Source organism: Solea senegalensis, linkage group LG6 (genome assembly GCF_019176455.1).
Source record: "Solea senegalensis isolate Sse05_10M linkage group LG6, IFAPA_SoseM_1, whole genome shotgun sequence".
NCBI classification, from domain to species: Eukaryota; Metazoa; Chordata; class Actinopteri; order Pleuronectiformes; family Soleidae; genus Solea; species Solea senegalensis.
In genome coordinates, this window is record NC_058026.1 from 4,917,119 (window position 1) to 4,940,137 (window position 23,019).

A 23,019-nucleotide genomic window follows, 5' to 3' on the forward strand; every position below is an offset into this window, starting at 1 on the left:
ACATGTTTAATTTGAACAACAACAGCAAACAACTTTCAAGTACCTCTGATCCCTGCTCTGACCCTGAGGTCACCCGTCATGTGATTCAGCAGCACCATATTTTAGGAACATTATTGTTTATTCATTTGTTAATATTTATTATTTTCAAGAGAGAACACACAAATGAGGGCGACTGGGAATAGAAAATCATTTTTATTTTCATTGTTTTAAATTTTTATTTATTTTTTTTGCCTTGTGGCGCCCCTCCAGCAGATGGCGCTCTAGGCGACCGCCTATATCGCCTATGCCAAGAGCCGGCCCTGATTGAGTTTTTTTGCTTTTTGTTTTCTGTAAATTAAAACTTTAATCTTTACCTTTTCTTTCCCTTAACCCTTAAATCAAATCACACATTTAACCTTTTCTAATCTCCTCTGGAAGGCGGTTTCATATTATGAGACAAACCTAACTGACAAGTACTTGACAACAGTGGAGATAAATTTATCTTTTTTTTTTTTTAACAGGAAGAAACATTTGGCCAGTACAGATTATCCAATCCAATCCAGTCCACTTTATTTATATAGCACAAGTTTAAACAAACACAAGGTTTCCAAAGTGTCGTACAACGAATAAAACAGGGATGAAATAAATAAATAAATACAAATCAACACTATGTGGCGTTAAAAGCCAAAGAAAAGAGGTGAGTTTTAAGAAGAGTTTTAAAATGAGACAGAGAGGAAGCCTGTCTAATGTGCAGCGGCAGACCATTCCAAAGCTTAGTACATATGATTATGTCAGATTATGAATTATGAATAAAATTCACTCTAGGTCCAATCCGGACAGATTTATCATGACAAAACATGCAAACAGATCTCTGGATTATATCATGTAATCCAGAGATTTATTATAATCCATAATACATTGTACCATGTAGAATCTTCATATATGCGTGTTTGTTTGTCTTCAGAAATGATTACAGTGATGAAGTAAGTCAGTCTGGGTACAGTAGCCTTTGCACACTGACCCAAAGTATCACCTTTTAATTATTTCTGGCAAAAGGAATTCCCCCCCGGTGACACAGCTACTGCTTTATAACGATAGAAACCAAAAACAAAAGCATCCATTTTCATTTCCCACTTGAGGAACGAGTCTCACATGTCAAACCAAAACATCTCATGGAATAAATGAAATTATTGTCCAGCTCCAGAGATGTTATTTTTCTGAATCAGCTTTTAATCTCCCCCTGGCTTTGGCCTGTTTGTGATGGAGGGGGGGGGGGATTCAATTTTCCTCCTTTTATTATGTTTAGAGTTTCTGGCTCGCTGCCCGGCTGCCAACAGAAAGGTAAGTTATCTTCACCTCAGCAGAAGTGAGGTGAAAACTAATTCCCCGACAGCGACCGCAGCCTTCCTGGTGATTTGTTTTACTTACTCACCACTAGTAATCCCCATATATCATAACAGGTAGTAAAGTCGCCCAGTGAGAGACACCGACCAAATAAAACAATCAGGCACCGACTCTGTGACTCTAACAAGTTTGTAGCTGTTGTTTTTTTTGGCCTTTGCTCACGGGAGATCCGGCGCTGGGAAGAATCCAGCAGAGAAATGTCCTTCACACGAGCTGACCGCAGCTTCTCTCCCTGCAGAGGTGTCCACAGTGGAATGCCTCATAAATGTGTCTGTGATTTACTGTTGTGTGTGCACGTGTGTGTGTGTGTGTGTGAGATTGATATTTTTCTTTTAATGAAGAAGGCAAGGGAAATACATTCTTTCAGACACATGCACTCAGGCGTCTTAGAGTTGACGCTGTGCAGACAGTGGAAAGGGCTCTGGACACGGCACTGCAAGTTGTTTTTGAAGTGCACACCTTTTAGTCTTTTAGTGTACTTTTAGTCGTCAGAGATTTTCCACTTGGTGTACAGTTGCTGGACAATGAGAGCATCGCACAGGTTTTTTGTCATTTCCATGGAATCGCAGATGAAATGTTAGCCTCTTTCAAACGGTTCTGTTTTACTGCCCCTGCGCTGACGAGCCGCCAACACCAACACTTCTCAGGTTGTAATAGTTTTACAGTTATTATATTGTATTTGGCAAGACAGGTTGACTCTTAACTTAACTGAAACCCCAATCTAATTTTCCAAGACCCTTTTATAGTATATATTCATATATATACTGTACGTGTATACAAAGTGTGTCATCGATGTAAAGCTAACCCTTAAAGAGTGACTTGTTTTATCTCTAAATCTACTCTATATGCATTTTCATAATATTCCCTATTATTGGATAATATTTGAACCCGAGCGAGGCTTTAAAAAATGGACACAATTAGATGTTGAGAGTATTGTATTGCAGACGTGTACTGCACGTTTATGAATGCTTCTGCAGGTTGATACGACACACACAGAGTACAGAGTGCAGCCCACTTCACCGAGCTGCTCGTCATATTTTAACCAGATGTCGAGTCTCTCGTCTACAACATACTTTTGAATCTTCTTTTTTTTTTTCTATTTTGATTTGCTCGTTGCCTGCGCGGTATGGAAAGTATTTGTCCTTTCAAGTTCTCGCACTGGATCGACAGGCCGAATGCCGGTAGCATCTGGACTTCATACGAGGCCATTTAAAAAAAATAAAGAGCCCAGAATATATGTGAAATGAGCACTTAAATGAAAGCTTATTTTCAACATTTAATCATCTTCCCTGACACAGTTTTGCACCTTTCTATTACTTCATGACAAATTTACTGTGTGAAAAAAAACACAGGGAATTACAGCCAGCGTGTTGCATACATGGAAAGACCTGCGATGGAATCACTCCAAACTGTCAGTGTCTTTATTCTGGTAATGGTGGTGAACTGCAGGAAAACCATGCTTTCAGTGTAACCTGTTCTTTTTCTTCTCTTTTACAGTCTATTTAAAGTCCAGGGAGAGCAGCAGCAGCACACTCCATGCCATTTAAAGTGACACTTTAATCACGAGCGGTTAATGGAGCACTAATGCCAGACTTTGATGTGGCTGTAAGTCAAGGTGCCCGCACAGAACATGTGTTTGCCGTGGTATGATCCCTCCAAACATACTGGTACGTGACACGCTGTGATAAGACATAACTCAGCTCCAACGAGCGAGTGAAAGAAGAAAACATACAAGCTTACAGATAAGATAAGATAAGACAGAACCGTATTAACCCGGAAGGAAATTCTTGTTCAAGGTTGCTCCAAAAGTACAAAAATAACAATACAAGATTGCATGCATCGAAAGTGAAATACAAAAAAAAGTGTCAAAAGAGTGGTGAAAATGGAATGGCATGATGTCATTCATTGTCAAACATATTAAAATACAAAAAATAAATATTGCACATGAAATTGAGAGTCATTGCACATGGTAATGAGCTGTAATAGTGTTACTGATACTGATTACTCATAGTGATCTCACTCCAATAATAAAAATGTTAGCTTTCCTTCCCGCAGAAGGGGGAGGAGTTATAGACAGGACAGGAAATGAGAGGAAAGGGTCATGTGCACTCTGCTCGAGACTAGCATCATCATTTCTCTCATGTGTAGACAACATATAATAAACATAGGAATAAAAAAGTTTTTTAATGACTATTTATTTGATGTATTTGCAACGTTGCAGTGTATAACTTATGGTGATTTTTGTTGTAGATATTATTATTGTCCTTCTGCCTCTGCTTCTGTTTGTGAACACAAATGATGTAACATTGTTTGTGTGCTGTGTTCTTCTGATTAGGGACTGTGTCAAGAAATACTATCAGACCTGACTGAGGGAGCGTTCCTGTCTGGACGGCACAAGATTTAAACACCACTATACTGAGAGTCAGAGAAACCTAAAGTTTGAGAAACCTGAAGTTGTGCAATACAATGAAAAATAATAATAAGCTGCATTTAACGCCTTTTTAACGTTTTTTTATTTCTTATCATTAAGATAAAAAAAGACGTGACTGATCAGGCCACAGTGTGATGCTTTCTACAGCAGCAGCTGATTCAGCTGTTTAGCATAAACTATATTCTGTCCCGTGACACAGCTGTGAGGATCATCAAGACAGTATGGAGGCTAAAAAATAGATAGAGGCCTCACACTGACTCTTGAGGTACACACAGTGTGAGGACTAACTTTAACCATCAATTTACTGTATCCTTATAAGGAAGACATGCAGTAGACGATACAATAAATCTTAGTCATTTTGATATTTCAGTGCTTGTATTGTCTGAATATTTATGATTTATGATATACCTTTTTTCAGGCTTCAACTGTATTTGGTTTGAGGTTGATATTGATGTTCTAGTCCACATAGTGTAAGTGTGATACACTCTTACACTCTCAGATTATTCCAGTTTGGTTGACAACCAGAAAAGAAGCAGAGGCAGACATGCCTTTCCCAGATTCAGAGCAGTAATAAAATCCTCCAGGCTCCTATTTCGACCACCTCAGCCATCGCCTCTGCGCCACCATAATCACTGCTCCAAGAAACAGCTCAAAGGTTCTCTGATTTTCCAAAGACATGAAACTGGTTGTATGTTAGACACATTTAATCCTGGTGTCACAAAAAAAAAAAAAACGACGGCAGACATCTTCATTCCATGTCCCCACATTTCCCCAGCTTCAGAACACTGCTGAAGTATATAATCAGTGATTTCTGAGCAGAGAGTCTTTTAAATGTAAAGCACATGTTTGCCGCCAGCAGTGATGCATGTGTAGACGACCTAAGTTTCAGGTCAACACACTTCATGGAGAGGGCACAGAAAGCTGTCAAACTCGTACCGCTGTGGCCAATTATGTGTTTGCAGAGAGGAATCTATACATATACAGGGTATCTGTTATATCACAGCGAGCCTTGTAAGATGTGGTGTTGTGGTTTTGCAGAGTAATAGCTTTAAAGGTTCTGAGCCGTCGCCTTCAAAGCTCACCTTAACACAAGCGTCAAACTCTGCAACTTGGGAAGTGCAAATGCTCACGTCCCCCAAAAACCACATCGTTCAGATGCAGCATCTTTCTTTTGTCCATAAACACTTTATTTTCAACGGAGACTGATGTCAGACACACACACACAAACAAGAGTGACATACAGTAATCATGATGTGCGTCCATTGCCGTGTGGCGTTTTTTCTGGGCGCGTCACACAAAGATGAAAATAACAAAACCTTTTGAAATGCAGCAAGTTACGGGAAGACATTTGAGAATGTATTCGATATCCTTGATTTCAGACTTAAGGTCCATGTAGTAAGCTTTTTGTCCTCACTAGTAAGACAATTTGGTGCACTAGTAGAACAACCGTGTCTTACCAATAACGTTTTTCCCACTACTAGTGCCACTTTGGCCTACTAGTCTCCCTTAGACCCTACTAGTAGCGCCAAAATGCCCACTAGTAGCACTCGTAAGGCATTTTTGACCTTACTAGTAATTCTAGTAACATTAAGAATGCCCATTAATAGTACTAGTAAGAACCAAAATGTCCACTGGTAGCACTAGTAAGATGTTTTTGACCTTACTAGTAGAACTAGTGAGGCTCAGAATGTCTTTCACATTTGCACCGCTACTAGTGCTACTAGTAGGCCAAAAACACCTCACTAGTAGTACTAGTGGACACTTTTGCCCAACTAGTACTAGTAGTGGGCATTCTCAGTAGTAGTAGTACTAGTAAGGTAAAACATACCTTACTAGTGCTACTAGTGGACATTTTGGTACTTTTAGTGGTGCCGAAATGCCCACTACTAGCACTAGTAAGGCATATTGACCTCACTAGTGCTAGTGGTGGGCATTTCGGCACCACTAGTAGGGTCCAGGAGGCTACTAGTGTGTGACACATGCCTGCTAGTAGGGCCTAGTAGTGTTACTAGAGCAGCACAGTAGTTTACTAGTAAGGTTTGATTGCGCACTAGTAGGCCAAAGGAAAAAACGTTACTAGTAAGACATGGTTGTTCTACTAGTGTGCCAAATTGTCTGACTAGTGAGGACAAAAAGCTTACTAGTACATGGACCTAAAAGTCCGATATCAAGGATATCGAATAAATACTCAAACGGCTTTCCATAGAAAGTGCTTTCAGCGCATCTCGTGGTACTTGATCCAAAGAAGTAAGTCTTTGTCGACTCTGAAATAAACTTTGAACCTCCGGCATCCCGAAGATTCTGAATCAGTTGGTGAACGAGAGGATTCTCCAAAAAGCAAAGCTGGGGTGAGTGAAAAGAGCATCAATTGTCCATTCTCGGTTTATTTATCTGCACAGCAAATTTCATTCATTCATTTTTGGTTTGGCCCTTTCAGATGCTGCTCCTTCTGTCTTTGTCAAGAGTTTTGAGGAAAGACGTCCAGATGACCCGGGGAAGTGCTCAATCCCTGAAGTTCTGTTTTCCTTCAGGTTGCTTTGCAGCATAGGCAGATGTTGCAAGCGCAAGACGTGTATGTCCAGTCATATCTCCAAAACATGCTGCCTACCCAAACTTTAAATGTGTCGGGTATCACTCTGTAAAACATTAAAATGTGTGTTTTTCAAAAAAAAGTCAAGCTATTCCTTTAATCTACATGAGATCAGGATGTGCCTTTAATAGCTCTAACCTCAAATTCTGCTGCAAAAATAACAAGATGCTGTTGAACTCTACCTTTTTTCCAGCAAGTTATAATACAATGACACAGATTCAGTTTGTGGTCTGAAACCTGCTTCAGTTTGTGGTTTATTCTATGTATTTATTGCCCTCACTCCACCCAGGTATGTCAGACTTAAGCTCCTCGTTCCAGAATGTGGAGTTGGCAAGCACGGGCTCCACGCTGAAGCATCAAATGCTGTAAATAAACACTGCCTGCTGTTTATACATCTCACATATGGATTTTAGTGCTTGTGTGATCTCCAAAGGCCTTGGGCCTTCTCCAGTCAAGCTGGGCTACTCATCCTTTAGCCCGGCCTCCAAATAAAACAGGGCTGCCTAGCCAAGCAAAACCCACTACAGAGCTATTTTCCACCATCTGTGTGGCCAGACAAAACACAAAGAAACCAGTTCAACCCTGAGACCTTCCCACAACGCGAAACACTAGATCACTGAGATTGACGAAAAGGCCCAATCAACACACCGTCAAGGCCTTTCTTTGAGTTGTCCACTTCCTCGAAAGGGAGTAAGTGAAAAGCTTCACCAAACATTGCACCTCTTTTAGCAGGAGCAGTGCCTCAGTAGCTCCATGAGCCTCACCCTGTCTGAGAAACCTCCCTGAACTGAAAACAAGTGTCTCTTATATTTTCCCATCGTTTGAGTCAGAGCAGTTTCATCCATACCGACAACACCCCAGACTTCCCACATTGCTTCAAGACCGTCCAGGTCATGAGCCAGATATCTCCTTCACACTGGTGCAGTGTTCGCCTGTCGCCAGTGTCTCCCAGAGTCCTTGTAGATGTCTGCAACAAGGACGCCTCTCCCTGGTGTGGCTGCAGTGGCAGGGTCCTGAGGGTCTCATGGAGGGACTCAACTTGACTATCCTCTTTCAAGGAGGACGACAAAAAAATCCCCAACCCAGCTGCTTGGACGGAAACCTAACACCAGCTGCTCTCTGTGAGACCAGTCAACACAGGAAAGCCGCAGATTATGGCCTCCAATGCCACACCGTCTTCAGTAATGCCAGTGTTGCCCTTGGCTCCCAGTCTCTACTCCAAGGAAAGGCCCTTTCACAACAAGTCAGAATATATCAATGTGTCTGAAGTAATGGGAAAAAGCGGGAAACGTGTATTTGGTGTTTTATTTATTATCTATAATGTTGCTATTGTTTCAGCCTCTCAGCTTTCCCCTTTCATCTTGAACCAATTTGATTGTTGAGTGCTTTCAAACTTCGAGACTGTGCTGATGGTTCCTCCAGTGGCAAATGCGCTTGAGTTTCATTTCAGGAAATTCTTTCCATGCAGGATTTTCATTCAGTCTGGGGCACTACTGCTCTGACTGTGAAACTTCATGACAGGCTCACTTCAGTGCTTCACAGTGTGTAGCCTATAATGAAAAGAATCTTCTGCAGTGAAGGACACCTTGCCAGAAACAATTGTGTGTCATCTCTCTGCTGTGCCGACTAAATCTGTGCACCTTTCTCGTAAAGAACAAAGCCATTAAAAGTGTGTTTGATAATTTCTGATAATTAGACTACTGTACACTGTGTCATGGTGTGTTTTTTTTCTCTTTGTTGCTTATCAAGTGCTTTGCAGCGATCACAACCACCTCGTGTTGAGCAGCAACAGAAGATGACGAGGTGTTCCGACTTACTTAGCGTTGAAAAATTGTGGTCGTCGCAGACCAAACGTTGAGTGGTGCGGCCAGCGATGAAGGAAAGTATAACATGCTTGAAATAAATGACACAGACTTTTATGGTGGGGGGAAAGCTGGAATTGGGGGTTGTGTAAACTGAAATGCCGGCTCTCTGCTGAGCAAACAGTCAGTGAGCCAGTGAGTCTGCCATGTTCGGGTTGACGTGAACATGGCAGGAACAACAACGGATCGACGGCGCCTGTCTAAAAAAATGGTAATTACTGAGCAAGAGGGACAAGAGGAAAAAGGTTGACTATACTGTGTAACTTTACACATTTATGATATTGTTATTTGAATTTAATTCATTAAAACTACTTCATGAACATAATTGAAATGAATGAAGTTCATTGAATCTGAAACTGCTGGAGCAATTACTTGTTTGCTCCACCATGAACGGGACATTTTGGGGGAAACAAATGATTTATTTTAGAGTTAAAGGCAGTAAATTTAAAGATGTTTAGGCAGCAAAGCTGGTTAGCTTTAGTTTAGCACAAAGAATGGATTTGAAGCCTTGATTTTGGTGATTGTCAATTTGCTTTTTTGAAAAAAGAAAACGTGCTTATTGGATGAGAGGATGTGATTTATCAGTGTGACAAATCAAACTGGGAAATTCGGAGGCAAAATTTTGAGAGGCCTGCTTCTTGCTGCCAATTTTGGGTGGATTGAAACTTTAAAACTTGAAGTATTCAGGTGGATTTAGGTTTTTTGGTGAAATAAGCCTTTAAAAGGGAGAGAGATAGAGAGAGATTAACAAGCCCCTCCCCAATTCCCCCGCTATTAAACTATGACTTTTTTTTGTCTCATGTTGGACGTCTTACTAAACTATGTCTTTTTTAGTGACCTTTTGGATGACATACTATACTATAACTTTTTTGTCTCATTTTGGACGACATACTATACTATGACTTTTTTGACTGATTTTGGACGACATACTATACTATGACTTTTTTGACTGATTTTGGACGACATACTATACTATGACATTTTTGTCTTTTGGACGACATACGTTAGTATGTCGTCCAAAATGTGACAAAAAGTCATAGTATAGTATGTCACCCAAAAAAAGACAAAAAAGTCATAGGTTAGTATGTTGTCCAAAATTTGAAAAAAAAGTAATACGGTAGTATTTCATCCAAAATTGGACCAAAACGTCATAGGTTAGTATGTCGCCCAAAATGAGACAAAAAAGTCATAGGTTAGTATGTCGTCTGAAATTTGACCAAAAAGTCAATGGTTAGTATGTCGTCCAAAATGTGACAAAAAAGTCATAGGTTAGTATGTCATCCAAAATTTGAAAAAAAAAGTCATCAGTTAGTATGTCGTCCAAAATGTGGCAAAAAAAAGTCAAAGGTTAGTATTTCAGGAGCAGTTTAAGAAGCTTCATCAGTTTCTAGAAGAGGAAGAGGAGACCAGGGTGGCTGCACTGAGGGAGGAAGAGAAGCAGAAGAGTCACATGATGAAGGAGAAGATGGAGCCTCGATGCAGAGAGAGAGAAGCTCCATCAGATACAGTCAGAGCCACTGCGGACGAGCAGGGACTGCAACAGCGCCCCCTGCTGGAGCCTCCACAGTTGCATTTAGGAGCTCTGATACATGAGGCCAAACACCTGGGCAACCTGAGATTAAACATCTGGAACAAGATGAAGGACGTGGTCTCCTACGGCCCTGTGATTCCGGACCCAAACACTGCTCATCCAGAACGCATCCTGTCTAAAGATCTGACCAGTGTGAGACTAGGAGACGGACAGAAGGTTCCTGTCAACCCAGAGAGGTTTGATCGTTTCTGCGGTGTCCTGAGCTCTGAGGGTTTTAACTCAGGAACTCACAGCTGGGACAGTGGGAGTTATAGAGTCTGTCCAGGGGAAAGGAGACATAGGGTCTGGATCATGGAGGTGAATACTACGTCAGGTAAAGAGTCTGTTCTCCAGCTGAGGTAGAAGATCCAGAAGACCAGAGTGACTCTGGACTGGGACAGAGGACAGCAGTCCTTCTCTGATCCTGATACCAACACACACATACATATATATATATTTCCATACATTGGAAACGGTGATTAACTCCCTGTGAAGGTGTGAGTGAGAGGAAAAACAACAGTTAGAGACAAACTGCAGCTTTTTATTTACTGTTTGTTAAAGGGACAGTTCAGAGAACTCAGACGCTGACATGCATCAAACTAGTTACATCGTATTAGTGTATTCACACTTCTGTCATGCAGCTGACGCTCTGACCGTTTTTGTGTGTCATTTACAGCGAAGGACATCACAGAAAGTTTTTGTAAAACTTTATTCAAGTGACACGGGAATGGCTTGTGTGGAGCCTGGATGATTGTAAACACTAACACAAACCTTTTAGTTTGACTTCACACCAAACTCTCCATCGCAAAAATAACAATTCAATGGCCCTTTCGCTTCTAGGTGAAAGTCAATAAAATCAAAAATAAAGTGTGTCGTGTGAAACCCTCACAATTTCCACCTGCATTTTGAAAAATTGCAGTTTTGGCCGCTGCTCCTCAGACCAAACTGTGCAGGCTGCAGTGGAATCGATGTGTTGGTCGAGGCGTTGGTACGTTTCCTGTATCAAAATTGAATATTCTTTCGATTCTATATTGCGTTTCTTAAATGCAGTCATGAAATGTGACGCGTCAAACTATATTGTGTTGCGTTGAATTCAGCTGACGTTAAATCCTCTCTCCATCCTCCATCCATCTCACCTGTATTTTGGAAAAGCGGAGCTTTCCCTGTGAGCAATATAACCAAAAAAAAGAATAATTTAGAGGCACAAGACTATGCCGAAGAGCTGGGTCAGACCTAAGTAAACAGGAAAAAAAGTGTTTTAAATGCACAGATTCTATCCAACCACAACAACATTATCTGCAAAAACTTTGTGGTTCATTTGTTTGGTCCTGCCAGTTTACAAAATACGTATTAGAACCACGATCTGAGATTAAAGTGTGTGTTTTTCTGTCATAAACACCGACCTTGTCAGAACCAGTAAACTTCGTCATGGAGATCAAAACATGGTCCTAATGAGGAAGAACAAAGTTTAGGACTAAGATTTGAATTATGGTTAGGGTTAAGGTTAGTGATAGTTATTAGTAGTCAATGCAGTCCTGAGAAGAATAGCTGCACACACCTGTGAGGGTGTGTGTGTGTGTGTGTGTGTGTGTGTGCAGCATCATGGAGTGTTTGGCAGACCTTAATCAAAGGAGCACAATGGTGCCAACAGATTTACTGTCCCCTAAGACTTGTAACATGCAACCTAATTAGTCCTGGCTTACAGTGTCCGTGTGTGTGTGTGTGTGTGTGTGTGCATTCTGTTTCCTGAATAAGCAAACATGAGAATCACTCTGTGATGCAGGTCCACGCTCACACACATGGGTACAGTATGTATATGAGGTGGCTGTGGGGAGAAATGTGCAGCCATGTGCTGCTGAATTTCCTATTAGCCGCTATATTGTGTTTGTTCAACCACTGAAAAAAATAGAATGATAATTGAAAGCCATCCCGCTGATGTTGTGACTCAAATTAATGGCACATAAAACACCTATATGATTATTTTCAGTTTTTAATTCTCGCTCTCTGACACACATGCGACTTCGTTAATTAACACGTTTGAAACAGAGGCTAACAACACACTGATCGTCTGCCTCTCACCACTGTAACATCATGGCTCTGTGCACATGGAGAACAGGGCAGGGTATCTTTTCCTCTTTTAAACCACTGATTACATTATCGGCCTCATTATAGCTAACTCTTCATTTACTGTTTCACAACCTGCACAATTTACACCTACATTACATAATTGCAGTATGCGTGCTTCTACTTACATTACTGTTAATGGTTGTGGGTGACTCTAACATAACAATAATAATAATTAAATAGACGGGTTAGGGTTAGATCAAGTAACTTTGAGTCTCTCTTGAATAAAAGCAGGGTTTTTGGTCTTTTTGCTTGATACAAAACATTTGATTTCAGATTGTCAAGGTGTATTCTGGTCAAGTGAGTGCTCCCACTCACTCTTAAAAGAAACCAGAGCTGGAGTGACAGATTGATGATAACATTTGGGAGGAGAGCCCTCAGTAGGATTCAATAGTGCTGAATAACTAATTCCACTCGTAGACTTCAGGATCGAAAAACGAAACTCCGTAGAAGTCATCCTGAAATCTCTCCTGTAAGTAAGTCTGCGGATGGCTCACCTTTGCTGGACACGTCCAAATGATTTCTGGTTTAAAAATATTCAATATGAGTAAAACCCGAGCCAGAGGTGGCACCGTTTAGCTACTCTCTAGTCTTTATTGACTCTGAACACTGTTATGCATCGATGATAATAGCAAAGAGGTTTATTTAAAGGAGTTAACAGAATTTTCCTCTGTACTGTACTGAACAATCTTGGGAAGTTCCAGCAGACTTGGCTGCCATTTTTAGACCATCTTGCCAAGTTTAATGTGATCCATAGTGGGCCACCCACATCTTCCTGGAGAATGAGAGTTTGTGTTCAAATTTAGAACGCTAGTGTTAGTATATCTATATCTCCGTTTGCCCTATTTTGTTTTGCATTGGTTTTATTTTCACTTTCTTTTTCTTTATTTTCACTTTCTTTTCACTTTCTTTTGTTTGTTACTATACTACTTTGGAAAAATACAATAATGTGTATTACTGGGAGTGGGAATGTCAGTCTTTTTAGTTTTGGTGTTTTCATAAGATTTGTTGCTGAAAGTACAAATTAAGTTGTATTTTTTTAAAGGTTACTTCAAGACAATTGAAGAAAACTAATGTCTCAAAATTCATTTTAATAAGTCATTAAAAGTCCAATTTAATGCTGAAACACTTTATATCCCTCACTTCACCCTTCCCTTGAGAGTGTTGGGAAAACTATGAAACCTTCTGTTACAGCAGCAAAACTAAAAAGATTCTAAGTTTGTCGTATTCGGCTATTGTAAAAATGAGAAGACATTTTTTATCATTATTATTTTTATCTTTCATTTCTACCAAGTAAAAACTATAATAATTCATTCATTATAAATAATTAAATATTTAAAAAAACTGGACCCTTAAATGTTTGACCTCACAATGTGTCTTTTAGTTTTTGGGAGATATGAGTTTGAACCTTTTAAGTTCTTAAATTATCCCAAAAACAAGCTTCATTTTAACCACATGCAATAATTATAAACTAATGTGAGGATTGTCTTGTGTGCAGCGCTCCTCCCATTCTTTCCTCACTTATCGTTTGCAAGATTTATAAATGTGACACACAGACACACATACACAACAATAATCCTTTAATAATATCTAATATACTTGAATCCAACGTAATATACAGTACAATACTTAAAGTCACAAACTCACGGTGCTTAAAGACTGACTTCACCGCTCTTCCTTTATCCTTTGTGTCGCCTGCACCTCAGAGATACTGAACGTCAAGATTTCACTTTCCAGCTGCCGTCAGTCACAACTTTAGATTCCACTGAGCCAGCGTCCTCAGGGTACACTGAATATAAAATATCAAAAAAAGAACTCACACCAATTACAGAATGTATGACATAAACTATACATAAAACAATACAATATCCACAACCTATGGTTGAGATTTGAGCTGCGTTTGATTATCGATACTTGATGATAGTTTGCATTTAGAGAGAAAAGTGATGACTTTCACTTGTGGCCAGTTATACACAATCAATTCAAGAAAGCGTAAAACGTCCATCTGGCCGCTAATGCCAGGCAGCTTTCCAACGCACAGGTGGTCGATTTTTGATGCTTGTCCACGTTTGATGTGTCATTTACTCGTTCCCAGGTCCAAACCATCTTCAAGGGAAGCTAAAAATGAAATCTATTTTAGGACGTAGTTCAATCTACTGATGGAGTTTTTGCTCATTATTTAATGACAGTAACTATACTGTAAATACACATAGGACAATTCCAAACCCAATACAAACAAAATGCGATACACGTGAAAAGTAATGTGTGGCAGAAAATGTCCTGTGAGAAAGTGCTTTTGCCCATTTTCCCTGAATAACTGGCACTTATTTGCAATTTGCTGCATGTTAAAATAGTGTATTAACAATTTAAAATGAAGAAAAACTAAACCTTTTATTGAAAGAGAAAAAAAAACTGTACACCAGATGTTGTGATTCAAGATTCAAGATTCAAAGTGTTTATTGTCATATGCACAGTAAAGAAACACGTTTCCCTGTACAATGAAATTCTTACTTTGCTGTCCACTCAAAAACACCAGCATAAAGTAAAAAGTAAAAAAGAGATGCTTTTGTAAAAAAAGTATAAATATACATAAGAAAAATATAAATATTACAAAGAGACTAAAATAACATATATGCATAAAATAAGTGTAAAAATAAGAACTGTACATAAAGTGAACACAGATTTAAAGTGGCATGTTTCAGGTTTTAAAGTGACAGTAACAGATTAAAGTGACATAAGTGACACAAGTGTGTGTATATTTATTAGATATAATGTATTCTATGACTGTACAACAAGCACTGCTCTCAGTAGACCACACACAACCAGGCTACCCATTCCTCTCTATCACATGCAATATACTGTAATTTACATAGTTTTGTCTTTGTTTATAATGTAAAAATCAAGCCCATACGGTGTACATTCTACATTCTTCTTTTTTTAATAGACTTAATGTTAATATCTTTATATAGTCTACTTATTTTGGGTATGCATGTTTGTTATTTATTATCTTTTATTATCTATCTATTAGCCTTTGTTGCTGTAACAATGTAAATTTCCAGTTGATCATCAACTGAACTGAATATGCAACAAGTCTCAGTGTCTCTCCTTTTGTCTTTGTTGTTGTCGTCTTCCCGCTATGTCTTAATGAACTCCACCTCTCAACACTATAAAATGTTGTTTGCTTGTAACTTTTAAAGATCAACACTGGGGCCAACCAAACGCTCAGGCTGAGATGAGAATCGATCTAGTTGGGGTGGGCGGTAAACTACCATTTGAAGCCACTATCACAGCCACTCAAAGATTTAAATGAAATGGAAATTGCTCCACTTTGATCACCAGCTGGCTTGTAATGACACTTATCTTTCCCATCATCTGTCCAGAGGGCAGAATAATCCCATCATCCTTCAAGGCCAGCATGATCCTACTACTCCGTGGAGAGCGGCGCGTCAGCCCGAACGCGAGGAAAAAGATCCATAAAAGTCGAATACGATTTGAAGAACATCCGCTCTCCAATGCAACTTCTACTCCCAAGCCAATATTTTTCTAGCCAGGCACATGATGCTTGTTAGCTGGAGTAGGTGCTAAATATTTCAGTAACAGAGCACAGGCAGTGACACGGTGCGCATGAGAGGAGTGAATGCAGCAAGGGCTCGGTGTGAGATGTTGTGGGAGCAGCAGTGAGGGGTGACAGGTCTGGGCAGGTGTTACATGAGGAAGTGTCTGAAAACATCAGCAATCGGACAGATAGCAACGCTGGGAAACATTAAGAGTGAGAAAGTGGAGCCAAGGCCACGTGATAATAGAGGCTGAGGGGAAGGCATCCATCGAGCCTCCACTCACACACCTGCACGTACAAGGTGCGCGTGAGCAGGAGCGAGGCAGGAAGAGACAACTTGACCACGGGCGAAAAATAACCAGCTGAGAATGGCGTAAGTTCACACACACCGTGTTCATGCATTTATGTATGAGGACGAAGAAGAAAAAGAATGGCAAGTGTCTTCAGAGATCTGCCTTGACATGAAATACATATAAGAAAAACAGAACGGCATAAAGAAGGAAACACAAGCAACTGCTATTTGATATCATGCAGGCCAGTCGTGCATTTCAAAATCAGGAAAATCCAGTGGGAAAACGAACTGGCAGTTTAGTTTGCTCAGGCGGAAGCTTTCACCTGAAATCTGTCCCACAGGGAGTTCAGTTCCACACTGTCGCTGGCTTATTGACTTGCCACATGTAGAACAAATTGAACAAAATCCACCCCACAATATGTCACACTGACAAACTACTAGCTGTTGGGATTTTTTAGTCATTTCAGTGTGAGTGTATTTCAAAGTTGACGAGTACCACTATTTTGATTCAAATTTAGTACAAGTAAAATTACTGGTCTAAAAATGTACTCATGTTAAAGTATACAGTAAAATGTAGCTTGTTTAAAATTTACTCAGAGTAAAAGTTAGTTACTTTTGTAATAAGGTTGGGGTTCTTTCTTATGTCGTGCAAAAAGGACAAGGGGACACAAATATCACATGAATTGTTTTTAATTAAAGACAAAACTTTACAAATTAAAGTGCTGACAAAATAAAATATGTAAACAGTAATGTATCAGTCAAAATAGGCCTAAGGTCACAAATGCTTTAACTTTCTCACTCAGTAACGCCGATTTACCTGTCCTCTTCATTCACCTGTCCTCATCTTTCACCTGACCTTGTCGTTCACCTGTTCTCATAATTCACCTGTTCTCATTATTCACCTGTCTTCATTATTTACCTGTCCTCATCACTCACTTGTCCACATCATTCACCTGTCCTCATCCTTCACCTGACCTCATCGTTCACCTGTCCTCATAATTCACCTGTTCTCATCATTCACCGGTCCTCTTCATTCACCTGTCCTCATCATTCACCTGACCTCATCCTTCACCTGACCTTGTCGTTCACCTGTTCTCATTATTCACCTGTTCTAATTATTCACCTGTCTTCATTATTTACCTGTCCTCATCACTCACTTGTCCATCATTCACCTGTCCTCATCGTTCACCTGTCCTCATAATTCACCTGTTCTCATCATTCACGGTCCTCTTCATTCACCTGTCCTCATCATTCACCTGACCTCATCCTTCACCTGACCTTGTCGTTCACCTGTTCTCATTATTCACCTGTTCTCATTATTCACCTGTCTTCATTATTTACCTGTCCTCATCCTTCACCTGACCTCATCGTTCACCTGTCCTCATAATTCACCTGTTCTCATCATTCACCAGTCCTCTTCATTCACCTGTCCTCATCGTTCACCTGTCCTCAACAAAGAAGCACAGCCTCTACAGTACTTTGCTACGTACTAGTAAAAAACATACTTAAGTCAAGGTAAAATTGCAAATTTTAACAATGACAGAAATCCCACTCAATTACAGTAATGTGAGTAAATGTAATTCATTACTTTCCACCTCTGATATTTGATGAATACTGAGGAAACCCAAATGAGGAAAGTGTTACTGTCAGTGTTCGCCATAGGACAGTAATATCAGTTTTCTCAGTGTCCTCTGTTTAAAGTGAGTCACTGAAATGTCTCCATTTGAAGGGCTAAATTACAGGGGCAATGAGTAAAATGGAATGGGATTGAGCCGTGGACGCTCTGAAATGACTAAGCATTTGACAGCAAGTGTGTGGCACGGTGCCTCTTAAGTAGTTTCCGGATCACGGTGTTGTTACAGTCTCCAAATTTGAAGAGTGGGTTTCACACTAAATTGTTGTTTGTGTTTACTTCAATGATCAAGGTGAAAAGACTGATGCCGAGTGTGTGCATTTGGATTATACATGTCTCCATTGTCAACCTGTAGGTTGCACACGTATTGAGTGTGTTGTTTCTCATAGGAATGAGAATGGAATTGGCAGTGGAAAGCAGAAAAAAATGCCACCTGAAATGGACAATGTTGGATGTTGTTGCAGGATAAAGGTTTCCATATTAAACTCCATTAACACATGAGTGATAAAGACTTAACCATAAAAGTGCTCTTGACTCACCCTTTATTGTCATTACCGGTGGTTATCCAGTGAACTCACTGAGATCCGTCACTGGTTTTATATCATCTAGAGAAAACTGAAATTTGGGGAAAAAAGGATGTGTCATCTGAAAGACATCAAGTATATATCAGACATCACACAGTCCTTAAGGGAAAATATGACAGCAGTCGTTTGGGTCATGATTCATCTTTTCCGTAAGTCTGAGTGTCCAGTAGTAATTACTGATTAATTTTCTTTTTTAACAAGTCTTACCTCATGTAGCCTTAATTACAGTGTGGCACATAAGAGGCTGCTGCTTTGACTAGAACCGTCGTGTCTGTTAATCAGAGACAGACAGACAGCAGCTGTGTCTGGAGGCTTTGCCAATGTCCAATGCTTTCCTTTGAAATTTGGTTAACCCTTTTACATCGAGCGGATCGGTGACGACACATTTGCGCAGGCGCACTTTGTTTAAATGTTAACATGGACAAGGGTGAACTGGTTCGATTTTGGTGGTCAAAGGTCAAAGGTTTTGCACAGCAGAAGCCACACATACAGTAACCACTGGGCCAAGATTTCTTATCCAACGTAACATTGCATATGGTGATGTCTTCCCAATGCTCGCCTCTGTTCCAACCAGTGAACACTGTAGACAACACACCAGGAGACTGACAATAATCAAAACATCTGTAGAAACCTGCCCTTTGCCAGTGTCCGAAACAGCCCCGATCTTTTTACTGATCTAATGGATAGTTTGGCTCGACCTGATACAGCAGAACCAACACCATTGTGACCATGACCACAGCTGGTGTTTACAGCTGATCAAGAGGAATTTGGCTCAGGGTCACTACAATTTGACACACCGTCTTATCCAATCACATGAAAGGGAGACATCTGACCAATCACAACAGACTGGGCCTTATTTGAAGGCGAGGTCAAGTGAGGGAGAGAGGAGGTGCTGCAGCCGTGTGTGTACAATATGTATGCAGGAGACCAATGTAGGCATTATAGTATGTCAATGTGTTCTAATAGGCCCCTAAATTAAATGTATATACCAAACAACAGGATTTATCCCAAAACAAAACAGTCTTTTTCCCCAAAGCTTGCTCTGTTGAATTAACATACTGGGATTATTCAGTCTCAGCCTAACACAGTCATTGATCCACTCAAGGCAAACAGCCTGAGGTCGATTTTAAAATGCTGATCAGCTGTGTGTTTGAGTTAAGATGTGCAGTGGAAATAAGTCAGGAGCGAGAACGGACGGAGACTGAGAAGGAGGCAGGGAGACAGAGACAAAGGACAGTGTGTGTGTGTGTGTGTGAGAGAGCAGAGTGGAGGAGCTGAGAAAGAGACAGAGACAAGGAGACAGCTCCCAGCAGAACTCTGAAACAACAGCATGTCTCGCTGACGGATGATACGCAGAGGCCGAATGGCCAGCCATGCAAGCAGCCCATTCCCTCCTGAACAGCCTCTGAATAGGATCCCCATCAGTGGTGCAAGAAAGAAAAGAAGTGTGAAAGAAGGAGCGGTGGGGAAGGAGGGTGAAGGACAGACGAGGGGAGAGGGAAAAGGGTACAAGAGGAATAGGTGAGGAAGGAGGAGATGGCACGATCGAGAAGGGGAAGGCGTAGATCAGCGAGGAAGAAAGGCGAGAGGGAAGGAGGCGAGGTGAATCAGAGAGGAGGCTATAGGGAGATTCGAAAAGGGCAGTTAAGCCGACTTCCTCAATTATTCATTTAGAAATCAATACAACCCCCATGCAGCAGCGAGGGAGGTAAAAGACAGAACGTCGCAGGAGAGGAACGGGGATGGTAAAATTGGGAGTCATTTTGTTTTTAATTTGTGATCAGTTATTCAGGTTTAGATGCTCCTAATGTGCTTTTAGTGTACTTACTGACAAGCAAGACCTGAGGCTATTATGAGGAGGTCCTCAGAGGTCGGACTGTCCTCACTAATGTTTTACTACAAAGATGAAGAGAATGAAGAGTGTAGTAGTGCAGTCATTCCCAAACTGAGTGACTGAAATCTGAAAAATCCTCTGATTCCCAATCTGATCAACAGAGTGTATATTATTGTTTTCATGTGAACATGGGAGACACAAGCTCAATGCACATTAGTAATCAGTCCACTTCACTTCATTTTCTGACTGTGATATGTGATATTTGAAAGGTGTAGCTTCACAACAAAGTGCTCACTCTCAAAGTGCATCATTATCCATTATCCACAAATTAAAATGAACAAATTAACATTGTGTACAATTGCGGAAACATAAGCTCTGTATGCTGACACGCTGTCATTAGGTACTTACACTAGGCCCATCTGCAGTATCATCACAAAACCACTAGGGGGCCACAGGCCACACTTTGGTTCCCACAATGCTGATGATTAAACCTACAATCTCCATTCTCTCTGATTGTCAAAAAAGCGATGTCCAGATCTCGTGTCACCTGGTGACATTCCTGCACTGCACACAGGAAGTGATTCGACACACACAGAGGCAACATTGTTGTGGAATTAGATTTGTGTCAATGTTTTTCAAACAACACATTTCACGAAGCAAACAACACATAATGAATTGAGCAAACAAAAATAAACCACAAAATCAAAATACACAAATTGCAAATAAAATACCCATTTCATCATTCAAAAATATTGTATTTTATTTGTTTGAAAATATACTTCATAAAGTTCATAAAGTGTTGCTTGCTTCTTAAAAAATGTTGCTTGCTTCGTGAAAAGTGTCACAAAAAAGACACAAGTGTTTGTATGACACAAACATTACTCCTCAAGAAACTCTCTCTTGCAACAGTTTGTCAGGATAAACACTTTCTTGCCTCATGCGCTGCTGGAGTATACAAACAAATGCTCCCTCTGTCAGGTCTGATAGTATTGCTTGACAGAGCCCATTTTCAGATGTATGTAGTTTGCAGCGTACAAGTGATGTTTCATCCCTTCTGTTCACAAAGACTAAAAAGAGGCAGAATAATAACAAGAATAGCGACAAAACAACAAAAATCACCAAAAGTCGCGCACGGCAGCTTTAAACTGACAGCGTGGACCTCACATGAGCAATGCATTCTCAAATGACCTGTCTGGATTAGGGAGAGAATAAAAAAGAAATAAACGCTGTTGTAAAAATAACAATAAATACACATCACGGAATTTATCTTCCAAGAGTGAGCTTGTTTTTCAAGTGCAGCCGTTAAACTGCAAGGCTAGGAAAAAATCTGACTGACGTGGCAAGAACAAAAAAAAATGCACATAAGTGAGGGCGAGAGCTTTTTGTTTGTGATCAGATCTGCCCATTAAACCGCCTGACTTATCCTTCTCTCCCCTCCAAACTTTTCCTTTATGTGCCAGGGCCAGAGGGACCGAGGGATAGATCTCTTAAATGTCATGAAGACTGATGGTGGGTGTGTCAAAGTGTGGTGACATTACTGCCTCGACTCTCCCTCTTCCTAAGTCAGGCTTGTCTGCCTCCTGCACTGACATTTCACCAGCCGTGTTTACGTGGGACTCGCCGGCCAAAATGTCACTCTAAGATTTATAGCGGTGAACACTGACTGCTGGAGCGGAGAGAAGCTGTGTGCAACCAGGTAGAGAAAAGCATAGTACAAATGAATTTGAGCATTCATCGGCTTTCCATCTTCTCACTTTACTTCTTTTTTTTTTTTTACTTTCATACTATCTCCCACTTTCCTTTGATTTCTACTGTCATCTTCTCTCTACTGTGAAATTCCTTTCCCTTCCAGTCTTTCTTTTCTTTTATTTTTTTGGCCAAAGACACTGATTCTCTTCCATTCTTCATGTCAGTTTTACTCTTCCCCTCTCGCCTGCCGCCTATTTAATTATTCAAACTTGACAGAACATTTGCATTCCACGTTAATTCCCCTAATTAAGACATAAGGCTGGAAATATTCTTTATTTTTTTTCTTATTACAACACAACCCCATAAAAATGCTTTTAGTGCTTTCAAATCTCCCCATCTCTTCCTATTTTATGTGCGCATCCTCTTTGTTTATGTCGTGCACGTGCACATCGACATGCACGTGCATGCAGCGCGATAAATGATCCTCTTTATGGAGAAAATAGGCTTAAATAAAACATACACATACAGAGGCTGAAGCAATTTCCTCGACGCTGATGGACTGATCAGTGGCTGCTTTTGGTAAAATGTCACACATTTTCATAATTCATCAGTAGTAATTAATACCCTTAGAACAAAATGTAGGCTATAAGAATGCAATATAGTGTTTTATATTTTTTTTAATTTTCACCAACACACCTATGCAAAAAGTACTCAGAATGTTTAAAATTGGATTGAATTTGTGAAATTTGGAAATATGTCACAGTTCAAAGTTGGCTCGGCTCGTATTTATGATCAAAAATAAATTTAAAAAACAGTCTAATTTTGTGACTTCTGCACAATTATTGCTAGTTTGTATCACTACTAAACATGTGAATTATTCATTACTTTGACTCAACAACACAGGAGAAGAATTTGTTAAAGCCTGAATATGTGACCTATAAACAGACACCCCAGGATGTCCATATAAGGAGTTGTGTATTAATCCCACGGCAATTTATCAAAGGTGCAGCACTAAGGGTTAAAGTCACTGATCGTGTGAAGTTTGTCTGACCTGACATTTATTCTTCATTTTTCACCAAAACCTAATGATGCATTTGTTGAGCCACAACCTGTGTCCCCTGAAAATGTCATCCAAATGTGTCCTTTACTTTTTGAGTTACTCTGCTCACAAACGGACAGATAAACATATGCTGAAAACATAGCTGTTTCATATTTTGTTCAGTTCTTCCTTTTCTTCTCTCCTTATATTTTTTTTTCATCGTTAACCTATTCCTGTATTTTTCAGCTTCCCCTCTTCTCTGCCTTGTTTTGAGTAATGAAAGTAAAGCTGTGACAACAGCTTATCTCACATCACAGTTACCCGTAGGTTTGATTTATTCCCCGGGGGGAGAAACACAAACCATATGACAGCGAAATCTAAAGCTCACACTTGCAATACATCTTCACTTTCTGTTTTTAACGTGCCGTCTTC

At 40.2% G+C, this 23,019-nt stretch overlaps 2 long non-coding RNA genes across 2 annotated transcripts; both read left to right on the forward strand.

Annotated features, from left to right (window-relative positions):
• The first annotated feature begins 664 nt into the window (after positions 1 to 664).
• LOC122771148 lies at positions 665 to 4,183 on the forward strand. The gene is made up of 2 exons (XR_006360583.1): positions 665 to 3,050; positions 3,719 to 4,183. It is a non-coding gene; the product is annotated as an uncharacterized LOC122771148 (long non-coding RNA).
• Positions 4,184 to 5,254: 1,071 nt separating this feature from the next.
• On the forward strand, positions 5,255 to 6,640 carry LOC122771408. The gene is made up of 2 exons (XR_006360602.1): positions 5,255 to 6,162; positions 6,252 to 6,640. It is a non-coding gene; the product is annotated as an uncharacterized LOC122771408 (long non-coding RNA).
• The last annotated feature ends 16,379 nt before the right edge of the window (positions 6,641 to 23,019 follow it).